Raw genomic sequence first — 18,656 nt, 5'->3', positions numbered from 1 at the left:
CCCCCACCGCCAGTGCACCCTGTTGCCCACACCAGCCCAACACACATAACTTACACTCTGAACCACCACTAGACTATGAAGCCAGAACAGCCTTCCTTCCAGGAACTTCTCATTCCAAGTACTCATCCAGGAAAGAAATGAAGTTGTTTCTCTGCTAAAAATGTATACACTCTGGGGCGCCTGGGTGGCTCAGTCGGATAAGCGTCCAACTTCGGCTCAGGTCATGATCTCGCAGTCCGTGAGTTCGAGCCCCGCGTCGGGCTCTGTGCTGACAGCTCAGAGCCTGCAGCCTGTTTCAGATTCTGTGTCTCCCTCTCTCTGACCCTCCCCTGTTCATGCTCTGTCTCTCTCTGTCTCAAAAATAAATAAACGTTAAAAAAAATTAAAAAAATAAATAAAAATAAAAATGTATACACTCTTTTGATGTAAGACAGTTAAATCAACCAAATATAACATTTGGTGCTTGACGGGGGCCCTTTTTGGATCTTGAGCCAAATGAACCAACTATTACAAAATGTATGAGACAATCGAGCAAATTTGCACACCAGATATTAGGTGGTTAAAGAATTATCGTTACCTTTTTTTAGGTGTGAAAATGGTGCTCTTTAGAAAAAGTTCTTACTTTAGGCGTACACATAAAAGCGTTTTCAGATAAAGTTACGTACTGTGTGCCAGAGTGGGGTGGGGTGCACGGGAGGTTGTAGGTAGAACAGAAGTGCCGTGTGCTGATAACTGCTGGAAGTGGGTAATGGGTTCATGGTTCATTATATTAGTCTATTTTTATGTACGCTTGACATTTTCCAAAATGAAAAAAAAAATGCCTTCTGACCAATGGCTTTTTTTCTTTTTCTACTTTTAAGAAATTTTTAATTGTGGTAAAAAAAACCCTACACTTATATACAAAATGTACCCTCTGAACCACTTTTAAGTGTACAATCCAGTGCCAACTACATCCACATTGTAACAGAGCTCTAGAACTTTTTTCATCGTGCCAAACTGAAACTCTATACCTATCAAGCAGAAACTCCCCATTTCCCCCTTTCCCCAGCCCCTGCAAACCACCACTCTGCCTCTGTGTTGTGGCATGTGACAAGATCACCTTGTTTTTTTGAGGCTAAATAATATCCTATTGTGTGTATATGCCACATTTTCTTTATCCTCTGGTCTGTCCAGGGACGTTTGGGCAACTCCCACCTCTTGGCAATTGTGAGTAATGCTGTAGTGAACATGGGTGTGCGCAATGACTTTTCTTTTTTTAACAATTTTATTTTCTGTTTATTTTATTTGAAGTTTATTTGTTGAGAGAGAGAGAGAGAGAGAGAGAGGAGAGAGAGAGGAGAGAGAGAATCCCAAGCAGGCTCCACACTGCCAGCACGGAGCCCCATGTGGGGCTCGAACTCATGAGTTAGGAGATCATGACCTGGGCCAAAATCAAGAGTCAGAGGCTTAACTGACTGAGCCACCCAAGCGCCCCTCAGTGACGTTTCATTTTAATCAGACTGCCATTCAGCTGGGTAGAGAGCCAGAGCAAAATCTACATTTAAAAGAGGGAAGTGGCCTGGAGTAATGAAAAGAGACATTCAGGTACACGTGAGATTGAAACCCAGTGCTACCATTCCTAGCTCTGGAACCCGGCACAAGTTCCTTCTGAGGCTATTTGCTTGTCTGTGAAATGGGAAGACCACCAATACCCTGCCACATGGAGTTGTCTGAGCATCAGAGGAGACAAGCATTACGGGGCCTGGCCCACAGGAGGTGCTTCTGCCCTGACCCAATCTGGAGGAGAAAAGCCCTGAGCAGGGGAGAGGGCAGTAACATGGCACACCGGGTTAATAAGTGGCAAAATACGCAGAAACCAGGTCTGCCTGGCTCCAAAGTTCATGGCCTTTTTCCTACACCAGCCCTAAATATCAGTCATCTGATTGTCTCTTCACAATTTTTACCATTTCCATGAACCACCTGTACTATTATTTACTCAAGGTTTTTCTTTAAATCTACTTTCTTCTAACACAAAGAAACTTTGTATCACTAGCATGAATAGAAAATCAGTATCACTTACTATACACAGAAGGTAACTATGAAAATAAATATAAGGACACACAACAACGTCACTAAATTCTAGCTAGATACTATGGCTTACCTAAGGGCTGACGGTCTGATCTCTCGTGGTTAGAAAACCAACTTAGCAAGTGTTAATAAACAGACAGGAAGCACACAAATGTTCTCCTTGACATAGCCAGAAGAAAGTTTAAAAGGGAATAACGCTAACAACCTCATCCTAATCCATGTCATTCAATATAATTTTGGATGCTGTATTGAGTGCGACCTAAAATCTTCTCCTGTTCTACCTGGTTTAACACTGCAGAATCTAACCCCATCTAGATCCCCCCAAATCAGAATCCCATGTATTGAGACTTCTGATGATTTGCGTGTATACTCATGTTGGAGAAGCTCGCCCTACATGTGCCACCTCTATAGCAAACAGTTCCCAAAGCTGACGAAGCAGAATCTCCCATAAATCATAGAACTTATTTCAGTAATTGATGAGTTAAATGTTTTTTAAAAATCCCTCTCCAAAAGTCCAGTTGTCATGGTGCACTGTCCAATTCCACAATGATATGTTTGCTCTCATAGTGAGAGCTCGTGCAGTGCACAAACCTGATAATGTATGTACAGTATTTCCAGTCAATGTCACCAGCCAACAGCCTGCTCAGGGAATGGAGGGTTTACATAGGCCCGTGTTCTGGGTCTTATACAGTGCGAATCCTGTATCAAAAAGAAAATGCAGGAGAAGGAGCAAAGAAGGCTGAGAAAAACTATGAAAAGATACTTTATGGGGCGCCTGGGTGGCTCAGTCGGTTAAGCGGCCGACTTCAGCTCAGGTCATGATCTAGCGGTCTGTGAGTTCGAGCCCTGCATCGGGCTCTGTGCTGACAGCTCGGAGCCTGGAGCCTGTTTCGGATTCTGTGTCTCCCTCTCTCTGACCCTCCCCTGTTCATGCTCTCTCTCTGTCTCAAAAATAAATAAATGTTAAAAAAAAAATTAAAAAAAAGATACTTTATGGTATGGGAATTATATCTCAATAAAGTTGTTTTTTTTTTTAACACTTTTGGAGGGTCCCAATAAAATTTTAAGAAGGAAAACATACGGTTCTCCTTTAGAACTTTGAAAATTCTAACCTTCCCCAAACCATCTATTTATTTATTAGAATTGTTCTCTTATGAGGCTGAGAGAGAGAAGCAAAGATGTTCATTAGAGCCCGCTATGTCATTGTAAAAGTCTGGAAACAAATGCCCAATGCCAGGGAAAGTTTACTAGTTCATAACTACTAAACATGGAAACATGGTTCTGAAATATGAAATGAACATTTCCAGATGCAACATGAAAGGTAACGCTTTGAGTGTACATTTATCTAAGAACATATCTGCAAGTAGACAAGAATGCCGAAATTGAGTTAGAATACCATTTTCTTTTTTTTTAATTTTTTTTTTTAACGTTTATTTATTTTTGAGACAGAGGGAGACAGAGCATGGATGGGGGAGGGTCAGAGAGAGGGAGACACAGAATCTGAAACAGGCTCCAGGCTCTGGGCTGTCAGCACAGAGCCCGACGCGGGGCCCGAACTCATGGACTGCGAAATCATGACCTGAGCCAAAGTCGGCCGCTTAACCGACTGAGCCACCCAGGCGCCCCTAGAATACCATTTTCATAGGCAACTCCTCTCCACCAAATTGTAGTAAAATGTCTGCCTTTCCAACTTTATTTAGACATTGCCTTGTTAAAAATGTGATTTAAGGAGGCTGCCTTTGTAATTAAAATTTTTTAATTAAATAATCTAAAGAAATCATCAGAAATGCAGACAAAGGTTTACACAAAGATAATCATCAAGATGTTCTCTGTGGCATTATTTATAATATTTAACATTGAAACTAGCCTAAATGACAATAGGGGAAATAGGTAAGAATTGTACATCCACTAGATAAAATATATTTAGGGATATCTTTGCCTTTGGATAGTAAGATGTTACAGTGATTAGTTTTGGGCAGTAAGACTTAAAGTGACTCTTTAAAAAAAATTTTTTTTTAATGTTTATTTATTCTTTGAGAGAGAGAGAGAGAGAGAGAGAGAACACGAGCAGGGGAGGTGCAGAGGGAGACACAGAATCTGAAGCAGGCTCTAGGCTCTGAGCTGTCAGCACAGAACCTGATGCAGGGCTCGAATTCACGAACCACGAGATCATGACCTGAGCCAAACTCAGACGTTTAACCAACTGAGGCACCCAGACACACCTAAAGTGAATCTTTCAAAGCATTTTTTTTTTTTTTTAGATTTTATTTTTAAGCAATCTCCATGCCCAGCATGGGCCTTGAACTCATAACCCCGAGATCAAGAGTCCCATGTTCCACTGACTGAGCCGGCCAGGTGCCCCAAAGTGAATCTTAAGTTGGATCTTTTCAGGACTTTCCTCATTTTTCCTCAACAGAAATTCATTATTTTTATAAACAGGAAAAAAATGCTATTAAAAAATGCTGCCAGCTGAAGAAATAAGGAAGGAAAAACACGATATATTTCTTAGGCTAGAATTTGACTGGTTACTGCAGATCTTGCAAAACCAGTAACTATTTCCACGAAGAACAATCTTCTTGTGGTTATCTTAAGTAACCTGAGCTGATATTTTATCTTACCTGAATGGAATCTTTTGTGATTTACTAGCTAGATTTTTCTTTTCTTTTTTTTTTTTTTTTTTTTTTTTGCTTAGGTTACTGAAATGTGTTATAAAGTAATGATTACTGCAATCCACTACACTGCTGGAGACCATTCCATGAGCTTCTAGTTTCCATTGACTTTATTCCCACACAACAGCCCCGAAGCAGGCAGTTCCTGGAACCTCTGCTGAAGGTGATGTGAAGGACCCCAGAGTAGGTAAGAGCATGATAATCTGCTCTAATTCCTTGTTCCCTTGGACCCGCTTCCACTTATACACCATGTTCAAATATGACAAAATGCAAGTGCTGCAAATATCCTGCCAAAAACTGTAAAAATAAAACCACACCCACCATAACGATCACTGGTGCTCTCTAATGCAAACTCTGATTTAAATAAATCAGCATACTAAAGATAGATCTGCTTGTGTGTGAAGAGCTCAATGCCTGCAGTGTGACAAAGTGAGGAGACACAATGTGTCACCAGGACTAGTTGAGCCTTAAACAGAAACATCCCCAGCTGCAATGCAGATGTGTGAGGCTGATAAGATGAGCTGATGGCAATCAAGGATCTCTGGCGGCCCAGAAATGTGCTTTAAAAGCCCCACCCTGGAAGGTCTGGGTGAAAGCCCAGCATGAAGTCGCCAAGAAAGAAAATACCACTCAACTCCACACTCATTCTTCCAGGCAGGGCTGGAAGAGCCTTGGAAAGTTGTTCCAGGTCCTTATTTTGTATATATTGAGACTGAGACTCTGAGACTGAGAGAGAGAGAGAGAAAGAGAGAGAGAGAGAGAGGGAGAGAGACTGCGACTGAGAGCCAGAGAGGTTGAATTACTTGCCTCAGGTCACACAGCAAGTGGCAGAATTGCTACCAGAATCCTTGCCCCACCCCACCTGATCCCACTGCCTTTTCACACCAGAATTTCCTGTGACCAAGAAACCTAAGATTCTACGGGCATACCTTGACCAAGAAATCTTTCTAAGACTTTAAGCTCTGAGATAAGGAGATGTTGAAAGGAAAACAATGAGGCCACAGGGCAGAGAGGGAAAACTGAGGCATCCTTTGCAGCCAGTCAGCGGGTGGTATGGGACTTTGGCTGCCCTCTTCTTGGCACAGATATTATCACCACCATCAAGAAACAGTGTAGGGTCAAATGACTCAGTACAGGCTGGCAGTTCCTACCCACATCAGCTGTTACGGCCTTGAGTGTTGGACTGTTAAGAAGTGTGAGAGGTGCTTATCTTATAAATTGCATATGTTTCTTGACTATGGGTCAAGTGACTGACATCCATCTCATTCAGTTAAAATAGCTCAAGGGTTCTTCCCCTGATTTCCTCAAACATTCTTTCAAGTCACTTTCTCAGCAGCATGTAACATTAGTATCACGTACAGAAGAGAACGGCTCTGGACAAGGCAGCAGGGACGGACTGCCCACCTGGAAAACCCAGCGGCAGAAAGAGCAAAGGATCCGGGAACATTATGGGAATTTTCTGTGCCTCTGCTTTCCTCTTCTGGAAAGTGGGATTCGTAACAGTACCCATGGTCAGGGTTGCTATGAGGACTGCATGAGACAACGTGGGTCAAGTACTTACAACAGTGCTCGGCTCAATGAATGTTAACTATTCCTGTCACTTTTATTATCGTTATCACAGGCAAGCCCTAGTTTTGCCACTTAGTACCAAATAAGCGCACCTCTCAAGTTTTAACTTGCACAGGAGACACCCAGGGGTCTTGGTAAAATGCAGCCCGGTTTATTAGATCTAGGCCCAGATTCTGCGCTTCTAGCAAGCTCCAGGGGACAAGGGTACTTCTGACATGAAAAACACACTCCCTGAGCTGCAAGAATCTCCCTCACCCAGCACCTAGCAGGTGCCTAACGTTACTGACAAAAACAACGACCTCTTGGCATCTCAATGCCTCGTCTGTAAACTGGGGATTGGTACATATTCCACATGACCTCCATGGACTGGCATTACTGGATAAGAACACAGAGGAAAGAACATTTTAAACAGCAAACAAGGCTATACGAGTGGAGGCGGTGGGATTATTAGTCTTCTATTCACCATGTGGAACTTGCAACATCGTAAGCCTACATTTACCAGTGCAAGTATTAGCCTATAGGAAAAAAAGGCTCGAATTCTCTTGCTCAGAAGAGATACTCCATTCAAGGATCCTCCAGGAATTCTGGCAGAACACAACAGCTTTTCACAAGGGATTCCCAAATCAAAAGCTCTGAAACTTTAGAAATGTCATTTGAGGGCCCAGGAAAAGAACCACTTTGGCAGGGAAACTGTGGCCGTGTGAGGCCCTGACAGTGAGCTTCACTCTCTCCCAGAGCTGGCTAGCCTCCTTCCAGCCTTCATCAGCCAAGATCTCGAGTCAGGACATCAACACCAACAGCATGAGACAGATGGGCACTGCCCTGGCAAAGCCCATGCCTGCCACTCCACTAGCCGGCAAAGAGCCAGAGTGCAAGAAAAGTAGGGCTTGCGGAAGTCCAAGGTGAGGGCTTCAGGGAGATGCATCTGTCTGCGCTCCTGCACATAATCTGGGATCTCGTCCCCACGAACTGTAAGGTATGATGTTTATACCTCTGCCCCTCCAACAGGTTCCGAGTGAACCACTGCGAATGCTTCCCCACAGGGCACCTTGCCAAAAAGTCCTTTCATCATTTTAAAGGCAGATGGCACCACCCAACATCTACCTAATTGCTCAGGCCAAAAACCCAGGAATCATCCTTGATTCCTTCAGCTCTTCTCCCAACCACCATCCTGCTGGTTCTGCCTCCAAAATATATCCCCAGTCCACCCTCTTGGACCCACCTCCACTGCCACCCCTGCAGCAGGCCTTCATCACTTCTCAACCAGTTTCCTAACTACCCTCCTGGCCGCCATGCTTATTCCCCTTAAAATCCATTGGCCACACAGAGGCCAGAACGATTTTTTAAAAAACCCAAAATCGACTACGGTCATTCCCCTTCCTAAAGACTTCACTGGCCTCCCAAGCTTTTAGAATCAAACCACAAGTGCTTACTCTAGCCTACAAGGCCCTGTATGATCTGAGGCCTCACCCCTCCCCATCAGCCCCCCTCTCCTCTCTCTGTCTCCTTCCACCCCAACTCACCTGCTCCAGCCACTGTTGGAGCAGTTTACCCTTGCTGTTCCTTCTGCCACTTTTCCAAATGGTGGCCTTGGTTTATTTTTCCACTGCTGCCACTGGAATGTCTGCTGCATAAAGCAAGGATCTCATCCATCTCGGAACCATCGTATCTCCAGGCTAGAACAGGGCCTGACACATACCAGGTGCTCAGCAAATGTGGAGCGAATCAAACTGAGGCTGCATAGGGCAGCAGCACTGAACCTGGAGCAGGAAGACCCAATTCCCATGTGAAATGGGCCACTTACTGGTAGCAGGGGCTTCTCTTCCCTCAGGTGCCTGGACTACAAAATGGGGAAATTAAATCTGTAACCTACCTTCCTCACAGGGTTATTATAAGACCAAATGAGTGAAGGCACACTTAAGCACTTCTGTAAACCACACGGAGAGCATTGTATTATTAAGTGGCACAAGAGAAGGATCTTTCTCAGGGCCCCACACACCAGTGGATAAAACGAAGCTGCTAACCCAGACACCCAACAGAAGCCTAGGGACAAAAAAGAAGAGATCTGAACAAGCAGCTTTACTCTGCGGTAGGGCTAAACACAAGTCATGAATTCATTTAAAGAAGTCAAATCATTTCAAAAGCTAGTAACCTACAAACTACGTTCTGAGGTCCTTGAAGTATATGGCATTGGGAGTGATTTTGGGTTTTTTTTTTTTTAATTTTTAAAATGTTTATTTTGAGAGAGACTGTATGGGAGTGCAAGCAGGGGAGGGAGGGAGGGAGGGAGGGAGAGAGAGAGAGAGAGAGAGAGAGAGAGAGAGAGAGAGAGAGAATCCCAAGCAGGCTCCATGTTGCCAGCACAGAGCCCAGAGCAGGGCTTGAACTCACAGACTGTGAGATCGTGACCTGAGCCGAAATCAAGAGTTGGATGCTTAACTGACTGAGCCACCCGGACACCCCAGGACTGATTTCCACATCTTCTATTGTGCTTGGCACAGAGGGATTTAGTACACATTTACTCAATTGGGAGTTGACATCCTACCACCGGCTTTCATCTCTCTTTGCAACCCATTCTGGCAGGGGATTGCACGTTCCTGGAGCGACCCTATAATAATACTGACATTAATATTCTACCGTGACAACTACTGTTTCAAGCTTGCAGTGACCTTCTGAAGTTGACAAGCCTGGTAGTATGCACATACTTCAATTTATTCACTCACCAAGCATAAACAGGATATAAAGTATATAAATATAATATGTAGTATAGGTGAAGCCCAAATAATAAGAGCTAACATTTATCAAACAGGCCACGCACTTTAACGTATTAGGCTCCAAGGAATCCTCACAACAGCCATACATAGTAGATACTTTCATTATCCCCATTTTACAGGTGGGGAAACTGCAGCACAGAGATGGAAGTAAATTGCTCAGTGGCACGCAGCTTGGAGGTGGCAGAGCTGAGACTTGAACCCAGACAGCCTGATTCCATGCTTTTAAAACCAGTAGCTTGCAAGGAGAGTTGCACAAGAACACTGAAAGGGCCTTCAGATACTATCTAGCCTGCTTCTTTCATTTTAAAGAGGAGGGAACTGAAGGACAGAGAAGTCGCCTTTTAAACATTCCAGCTCTAGGGGCGCCTGGGTTCAGTCAGTTGAGCGTCTGACTTCAGCTCAGGTCATGATCTCATGGTTCATGGGTTTGAGCTCCGCGTTGGGCTCTGTGCTGACAGCTCGGAGCCTGGAGCCTGCTTCGGATTCTGTGTCTCCCTCTCCCTCTCTCTTTCTCTGCACCTCCCCCACTTGCACTCTGTCTCTCTCTCTCTCAAAAATAAATAAACATTAAAAATTTTAAAACAATTCCAGCTTGGGGCACCTGGGTGGCTCAGTCGGTTAAGCAGCTGACTTCGGCTCAGGTCATGATCTTGTGGTCCATGAGTTCAATCCCTGCGTCGGGCTCTGTGCTGACAGCTCAGAGCCTGGAGCCTGTTTCAGATTCTGTGTCTCCCTCTCTCTGAGCCTCCCCCATTCATGCCCTGTCTTTCTCTGTCTCAAAAATAAATAAAGGAAGGTTAAAAAAAATTAAAAAAAAAAATTCCAGCTCTTTTTTGAGGTCCACACTTTGGATGGTATCTATTTATTTATTTGCCGGGGAGGGGGGGGCAGACTGAGAGGGAGAGAGAATCCTAAGGAGGCTCCATGCTGTTAGCACAGAGCCTGACATGGGGCATGATCTCACAAACGGTGAGATCGTGATCTGAGCCACAATCAAGAGTCAGATGCTTCACGGACTAAGTACCCAAGCGTCCCTGGAAGACATCTATTTAAATGAAGTTTTATATAAGATCTTATCTCCTCGCCACTGGAAGAAAAGCCTCTAACCATAGAAATCAGAAGAAACAAAAGAATACTCTGTGGCTTTGTAACAGTTATGGTTGAGAAAGCAGAGACATCAGGGTACAGGGGAGAAAATACAGGATTCACCTGGAAATGTGTCCAGCTCCACTACTTAATAGGTGTAAGATTCCCAGGCAAGTCATTCCCTTTTCTGAGCCTCAGTCCCATCTGTGAAATGGGGATAACGTCACCACCTACCTGGCAAAGCCTCCGTGAAAATTAAATGAGATAATGTACCTGAAAAGTGCTTCTTAATCATACACTTGCAAATAGCTACTAAGCTTTAAGCACGTCCCAAAAGACATAAGATACCTTTTTGCTCTGGACGGGCCAACAGGGTCCAAGTATTTGAAAACGACAGCTAACCTCAGCCATCTACAAGGACTTGACCTCTGGGTTTCCACCCCCAGGGCTACCTGTGCAGGTCCACACCACCTTCCTTGCTCTGCACAGCATGGAGAAGTAAAACTGGGAATGGGGGGTGGGGTGGTGTCAACAGGGAAGGAGTACACATACAGGCTGGCACTCTACACACCTAAATCCCATCAGTCTCAAAGTCACCTCCTGGAAGCCTTGCCCACACCACCCCACATGCCTCCTAATGTCCTAATGGCTTGTGGGACACTTACTATGTGCCAAGCTACCTGACAAATACTCTGTTTCATTGGCTTTCCACAGAGATTCATTAACCCATTTTACAGAAAATGAAGGCTCAGAGATCAACTTGCCCAAGACGAGGCCAAACAATCACCAAATGGAGATGCAGGGTCTCCAACGCAGACACTCCCGATTTAAAACTGGACTCTTGGTCCCCAAGTCAGGGGGCCCTAAGAATTCTCCCTCGCCCCATTTAGGGCTCTTTCAACGTACCCACCTCATCCTCTTAAGCACTCTGAGCAGCAAGTGTTAGGAGACCCCTGAACAAACACTCGGCTGCAGCCTGAGAGGGAAAGGGACTGGCCCAAGGTCATACAGTGAACCGGGGCAGCGGTCGAGGTTCGGTCCCCAGGCTCTCGCTCCCCTGCCTCTCTCCAGTGCTGGGTCCCTGACCGCGGCGCCAGACGCCCCCGGGTGGCCCCCGGCCCCTGGCGGCCAGGTCTGAGGGTCAGGCCGCGCCTCCGCCCGAAGGAGGAGGGGCGAGGCCGCCCGGACGGCCGGAGGATGCCCGGGAGTCAGGGCAGAGGATGCTCCCGCTCGCCAAGCAGCAGAGCCAGGCGGCGGCGCCGGCGCGGGCCTCCGGGCGGATCGCGGGCGGCGGGCGCGACGGACCTGCCCCGGTGGCGCCCGGGCCCCTCCCGACTCACCTGAGGCGCGAGCCGACAGCGGGCGGCGGCGGCGGCGGCGGCGGCGGCGGCGGCGGGGGCGGGGGCGGCGGCAAGCCCCGGGCTCAGCCATTCCCCGCTGCCCCGGATGGGGAGAGATGGTCGCCGCTCACTTCCTTAGCAACCCGGCTCGGCGACCCACTTCCTTGGCAACCGGTGTCAATTTCAATAACTTTATTGGGACCCGAGCGGCGGACAGGGAAGCCGGCGGGGCGGGGCACAGTACGGGCGCTTAGCAGGTACCTCACGCGCCTCTGTCCTTTCATCCACGGAAGAGGTGTGGGACGTGGCCTGACCCCACCTGCCGGTCTCTCGTGCCTCAATTTCCCCAAATGTAAGATGGAACTCACTGCCTCGGGCTCACCATGCGATTTCAGCCGCCGCTTGACCTTTCCTAAAGCGCTTTCACATCCATTATCTGGTTTGGGTCCCAAACCGCTACTGAGACTGCTCCCACTTAGGGTCACGCACTCAGGCCAAAAAAAAAAAAAAAAAAAAAACCCAAAAACCTTAGGAATCATTCCTTTCTCTTCCCTCGCCTTCACGCCCTCACATGCACTCAGTCACCGTATCTCTTAGTCTACCTCTCAAATATTTCTCCTGTCTCTCCACCTTTTTCCATCTTCAGTACCGCCGCACCATGCCAGGCGGGTCTCCCCTCCCCTCTAGATTGCCTGAAACGTCTGCTTTTACTCCTGTCCAGCCCTGCTCTGCCAAGCCATTTTTCCCCAAGGCTGCCAGAGTGATCACTTCAAAAGGTAAAACAGGGGCTCCTGGCTGGCTCAGTAGGTAAAACATGCAACTCTTGGTATCTGGCCAGTGAGTTCAAGACCCACGTTGGGCATGGAGCCTATAAATAAATAAACAAACAAATAAATAGTAAACTAAATCATGTCATGTTCCTGGCTTAACATTCTTTGATGGAATTCTCACTGGTCTTAGAATCAAATCCAAAATCCCTACAAAACTGCTAAAAGTCTGTTCCAGCCACATTGGTTTAGAAGGCAAGATTCCAGCACCCCTCACAGCCCCCCCCCCCCAAGTAAGAATCCATGTGCCATTCCCCACTAAACAGAAGCTCCATGAGAGCAGAGTCTCTATTTGCCACTACAGCTGCCATGCCTGAAACCCTGTCTGGTCTATAGTAGGTGCTCGGTAAATATGTGTTGAGTGCTGCATGAATGCTCTGAGATGCTCTTCTTCCTCATCCCACACCCTATTTTTGCCTACGGTAGCAGGTATTGCTACTTGCTCCCCAGAACTTTTTTCCTTGCTCCTGAACACACAACTAGACTACATTTCTCAGTCTTCCTTGCAGGTAAGACCAATTTCCGGCCAATTGAATATGATGTGTACATTCTCAGGCGTGACCCATAAAAACCTCCCATACACTGTTCACACTGTCTCTGCTTTAAAGTGAAGGACTCCACTCTACACCTGGAACAAGTATAGCATTGTATGTTAACTAACTGGAATTGGAGTAAAAGCTTAGGGGCACCTGGGTGGTTCAGTTGGTTAAGCCTCCAGCGTGGGGCTCAGGTCATGACCTTGCACTTCGTGGACTCCAGCCCCCGGTTGGGCTCTGGTCTGACAGCTCACAGAGCCTGGAGCCTGCTTCAGATTCTGTGTCTCCCTCTCTCTCTGTTCCTCCCCTGCTTGCTCTCTCTCTCTCTCTCTCAAAAATAAATAAACATTTTAAAAAATAAAAATAAATAAAAGCTTTAAAAAAAAGTGAAGGACTCCAAGGCTTAGGAGATGAGTGAGCTGCAAAATGGAAGGAACTCCTTAAAAACCACTGGGGGCGCCTGGGAGTCTCAGTCACTTAAACGCCCAACTCTTGATTTGAGCTCCGGTTGTGACCTCATGGATTTGAGTTTGAGCCAGGATCGGCTCCCTGCTGACACTGTGGAGCCTGCTTGGGATTCTCTTTCTCTCCCTCTCTGTCTGTGCTTCCCCTGCTCGAACTCTTTCAAAATAAAAAAAAAAAAAAAAAAAAAAAAAAAAAAAAGGCAGCTGGCCAGGAAGCCAGCCAACCTCCATCACTTAAGGTGGACAAGAAAATAAATGTTTGTTGGATTCAGTGATTGAGATGTGGAGGCTTTTGTCACCGTAGTTAGCTGGTCCCAACTAAGATACCTAACTCTGAATCACCCTCTGGGTCCCAGTTTACTTCTCTCCTGTTTACCTACCCTACTATCCTACCCACCGTTATTCAATACAGCAAAGTCAGTAAATCATGTTTACCCTATAAGGACTACAAATGCTATTTTCTACTGAATCAAATAATGTGTTTGTGTTTCACTGTGTTTATGTTTCATTTCTTCTATATCTTTTGTATTTTCTGAGGTTAAAAATTGCCTTGATTTTTTTTCTTTTTCATTAATATTCTTTATAGCTATTGTTATTTTCTAATAGGGTCAATAAATCAAGTAAATGCTTAGAATTGAATTTTCCAGATGCTTAAATACAACAAAAAGTCCATGAGTTTTGTTTTGTTTTCTCCTGAAGACCTCAGCTCCAATCTAGACTGGTGCTCTCCAAACCTAATGCAGAACTGTCTGTCATACTTGGACCTTCCTATGTCTTTCTCCTAGATTGGACTCCCTGTTCCCCAGACCCAGTGTCTTCTGGTTCATGGATTTACTCCCTCATTTCTGTGTAGCACATCTTTCAGTATGGAAGGGTACATAGAAACAAATACGTTTAGCCCTTGTATACCTAAATATGTCTTTATGCTATTCTCACACTTGATTAATAGTTTAGCAGATTATAGAAATCTAGGTTGACAAGTATTTTCTCTTGGAATTTTTAAGGCATTGCATGACTATCTTTTGGTATCTACATTTAAGACCCCTGACACTGTTCTGAATCCTGTTCCTTTGTCTATGACTAATTCTTTTTTTAATCTTTGGAAGCTTTTAAGCTGTTCTCTTTATCTCTAATATTATAATATTTGATAACTCCCCTCAGTGAGTGATTTTCCTCATTGTTGTGTTAGCTGGGTCCTTTCCATCTGGAGATTTGTATCTCTTTGTTCTGGGAAATTTTCTTGTATTATTTCTTTGATAATTTTCTCCTCCCTATTTTTTCCCCTCTGTTTTCTCTTTCTGGAAATTTTCTTAGAAGTTGAGGGGCGCCTGGGTGGCGCAGTCGGTTAAGCGTCCGACTTCAGCCAGGTCACGATCTCGCGGTCCGTGAGTTCGAGCCCCGCGTCGGGCTCTGGGCTGATGGCTCAGAGCCTGGAGCCTGTTTCTGATTCTGTGTCTCCCTCTCTCTCTGCCCCTCCCCCGTTCATGCTCTGTCTCTCTCTGTCCCAAAAATAAATAAACGTTGAAAAAAAAAAAAATTAAAAAAAAAAAAAAAAAGAAGTTGAACCTCATAGACTGAGCCCTTAATTTTTTCTCATTGTTTTTCTCTTATTTTCCCTCTTTTGGGCTTTTGTCTTGTTCTGTTTTGTTCTACTCTCTGGGAGATTTCCTCAACTTTAGCATTCATCCTTTCTATGGAAGGATTCTGGACTTCTCTTTCAGTCATCAATACTTCCTTCTGCAAACTCTAGGTTATAACTCCCTCCCTGTTAAGTTGGTTACTACTTGCCCTTCTGTCTCTGTCTGTAAAAAGTTTGCTGAAGTTTCTGGACCATTAATATCTCCCTCCTGTACCATTAGCATTGTGAGCTGATGTTTTCTTTTATTCCTTATTATCAGATGAGTGGGGTTCATATAAGTATCATCAATCCATCATATTTAACTGGGTGTCCTTTTTGCTTTATAATTTTCAAAAACAAACAGGTGGATAAAAGGGTATGAACAGACATTTCCAAGAAAAGGAATAGAAAACATGGTTTTAAACATATGAAAAGATGCTTCTGCTCACTCATATTGAAGAAAATGAAATATTCAACAACCATAAGATTTTGTTTTCACTTAATCAGAAAGAAAAAATACCTTTGATAAAACAGTGTTGATTCGAGTCTGGTCTTGATTCTGTCCTTAGCAAGCTGTAAAGTGCTATGTGGAAGAACAGGATTAGTAGTAGTAATAACAGTACTAAAGTGTAGGGTGACCAACTCATCCTGGTTTGCACAGGACCTTCTTTGTTTTTGCACCAAAAGTCTCATGTCCCAAGAAAGCTCCCAATCTGGGCAAACTGGGGTGTCTGGTGAGCCTGGTGTGGCAGGACAATATTTTTGATATATTACTAGTATGTTCCCTTTCTTTTTCACAGTGAGACCCCTTTTCCATCCAACCTGGACTATGGGGCATTTAATGTTCAGGGAAGAATTATTTCAGCAGAAAAATAGAGATAGGACTTTCTGAGTCCCCAGATTCCTGGAGATGGGACTCAGAATGAAAGAAGTATTGACAAGTCAGAGCAGGGTTTCCAACCTCCTGATTCCAGAGATTTGCTAAGTTTGAGGGAAGAAATGGCAAGAATGCAACAAGGGGAATGAGCCCAATGGGGTAGGGACAAAGGGTCCTGTTATAGAAAGATCATGTGGACCAGAGCAGAGACCCTTCCCTGCCTGCTGGAGCAAATTCCAGCCTAGAAATGATCTGGTCTAATTCCAGTGAGTTGTACTGTTCATCATAAGCAAAGGAAACCAACTCTGACTGATAGCAGCAGAAATGGGATTTATTAAAAGGGTAATGGGAAAAAAATCACCAGGAATTTTCTCAAAGTGGCCAGGAATGCGGGAGGCCAAGTCATGTGGGAGTATGTACTACTTGGCTGGGCTGGTGAAGACACTGGGTGCCCAGCTATTACCATGGACATCTGGCCATGGACACTGTCTCAATACTCTCACCCACCCTCCCCAAGTCCCGGCTTCTTGGTCACCCACGTTCTGATTGGTCCAGCTTTGATCACGTTTCCATCTCTTACCTGTAGTAGAAGCTGTAAAGGTAAACATCCGAACTTTGGGGCTTCTATGACAGCGGGAAGCTCTGCCTTTATTTACAAAGTGAGAATTCCCAAACTCTGGAAAGAGTTCTATTGGTAGGCAGGAGAAACATATCTCATTATGATCAGACATCCCCTTGCCAAGGAGCTCCATCAGTCCTCCCCCTCATCGCTATGGAGTAAGGACGCCTCTCCCCAGGAGCAAGGATGTCACCCAGTGACCATCCAAGCCAGAACTAAGCCCACCGTGCCATGAAATTTTTCTCAGTCCTCATCTGTCTTGTCCTGTGGGGACATCTCATTTTAATGGTTGGAGACATCCCAATGCACTGTGACAGAGGAGACTACTGGATACCTAGGGATTTGGGGGCAGGAGGAGAATGAAGAAAGGGATCTGCTGGTACCTAGCATGGATGGGACTGAATGGATCCAGCTTGCAGTCTCCTTCCAAACCAGGAGAAATGTAAAACACAGCATGAACACTCATAGACAGTTTTATGGTGACCTCATCCAGGGAAAATAACTTCTGATGGACTCCCCACAGGGTTGACAAATGACAGGTGGCTTGGATCCTCTTGTGAGGGGAAAATCACCAAATTTTCTTTCTTCTCTTTGACATTCTAGAGCAGTACTGTCCAAAAGATCTTTCCACAGCGATGGAAATGTTCTACATCTGCAGTGTCTAATGTGGTAGCCACTGACAACATGTGGCTATTGACAGTTGACATGTAGCTAGTGCTCCTGAGGAACTGAATTTTATTTACTCAATTTGAATTAATGTAATGTCCATTTATATGGACAGTGCAGCTCTGGGCTATGAAAAATCACAAGCCTAGATTGTGGGGTCCAGATGGTCTTAGGTTTGAATCCCAGCTCCACGTCTCACCAGATAGCTGAATGACCCAGTGCAAGTCACATTAACTCTCTGGGACTCAGTTTCCTCATCTGCAAAATGGGGCTATTAATGTTACTGGGCAGATTTGTTGTAAAGATTACTGAGGCATGGTGTGGGACAATGCCTGGCACTTAGGTGCTCTGTAAATGGTGGATCTCTTTCTTTCTTTTATTGAGTGAGGGCTATAGTGTCCTCCAGGGAAACAATAATTGCAAATGTAAGTAGTTCTGCTGGTTAAGAGAGTTTGTCTTGGGATGCCTGGGTGGCTCGGTTGGTTAAGTGTCCACCTTTGGCTCAGGTCATGATCTCATGGTTTATGGGTTCGAGCGCCTGGGTGGTTCAGTTGGTTGAACATCCAACTTCGGCTCAGGTCACAATCTCGTGGTTCATGAGTTTGGGCCCTGTGTCAGGCTCTGGGATTCTGTGTCTCCCTCTCTCTCTGACCCTCCCCTGCTCATGCTCTGTCTCTCAAAAATAAATAAAACATAAAAAAAAAAATTGAAAGAGTTTGATCTTTTTGGAAACTTAATACCATCTGGAGAAGTGGGCTGAAAGGGGGTCATGTGAAAAGACTGCAAAAGTGAGTGAAATAAGTCAAAAAGAAAAAGATAAATACCACATGATCACACTTATATGTGGAAACCAAAAATCAAAATCAAAAACAACAACAAAAGTGTGGGTTCATGGATACAGAGAGCATCTTGTTGGTTACCTTAGATGGTGAGTGGAGGGTAGGCCAAAGGAGTAAAGGGGATCAAGAGGTACAAACTTCCAGTTATAAAATGAATAAGTCCAAGGAGGTCATGTACAGCACAGTTGACTATAGTCAGTGGTTTTTTTTCTTTTTTTCCCTTTAATTTTAATTTTTTTTTTTTTTTTTTTTATAATTTACATCCAAGTTAGCATATAGTGCCACAATGATTTCAGGAGTAGATTCCTTAGTGCCCCTTACCCATTTAGCCCATCCCCCCTCCCACAACCCCTCCAGCAACCCTGTTTGTTCTCTATATCTAAGAGTCTCTTATGTTTTGTCCCCCTCTCTGTTTTTATATTATTTTTGTTTCCCTTCCCTTAGGTTCATCTGTTTTGTCTCTTAAAGTCCTCATATGAGTGAAGTCAATGATTTTTCTATTGCATTTTGAGAGTAGCTGAAAGAGAGGATCTTGAAAGTTCTCATTACAAGAAAAAAAATCTTGTAACTAGGCATGGTGACTAGATGTTAACTGGATTTATTGTGATGACCATTTTGCTACATATACAAATATCAAATCATTACATTGTACACTGGAAACTAATATAGTGTCAATTATACCTCAATTTTCAAAAAAAGACTGTA

At 44.7% G+C, this 18,656-nt stretch overlaps 1 protein-coding gene across 1 annotated transcript in view; it reads right to left on the bottom strand.

The window, feature by feature from the left end:
* Positions 1–11,671, bottom strand: part of KIF3B (kinesin family member 3B) — a 41,709-nt gene extending 30,038 nt beyond the window's left edge. Inside the window, exon 1 of the mRNA XM_086701954.1 lies at positions 11,506–11,671. The gene's annotated coding sequence lies outside the window, so the exon portion shown is untranslated. The remainder of the gene's footprint in view (positions 1–11,505) is intronic.
* Between the last annotated feature and the right edge of the window lie 6,985 nt (positions 11,672–18,656).

Source organism: Puma concolor, chromosome A3 (genome assembly GCF_028749965.1).
Source record: "Puma concolor isolate L17-30 chromosome A3, mPumCon1.1.hap2, whole genome shotgun sequence".
NCBI lineage: Eukaryota > Metazoa > Chordata > Mammalia > Carnivora > Felidae > Puma > Puma concolor.
This window is presented reverse-complemented; position numbering and strand designations above follow the sequence as displayed.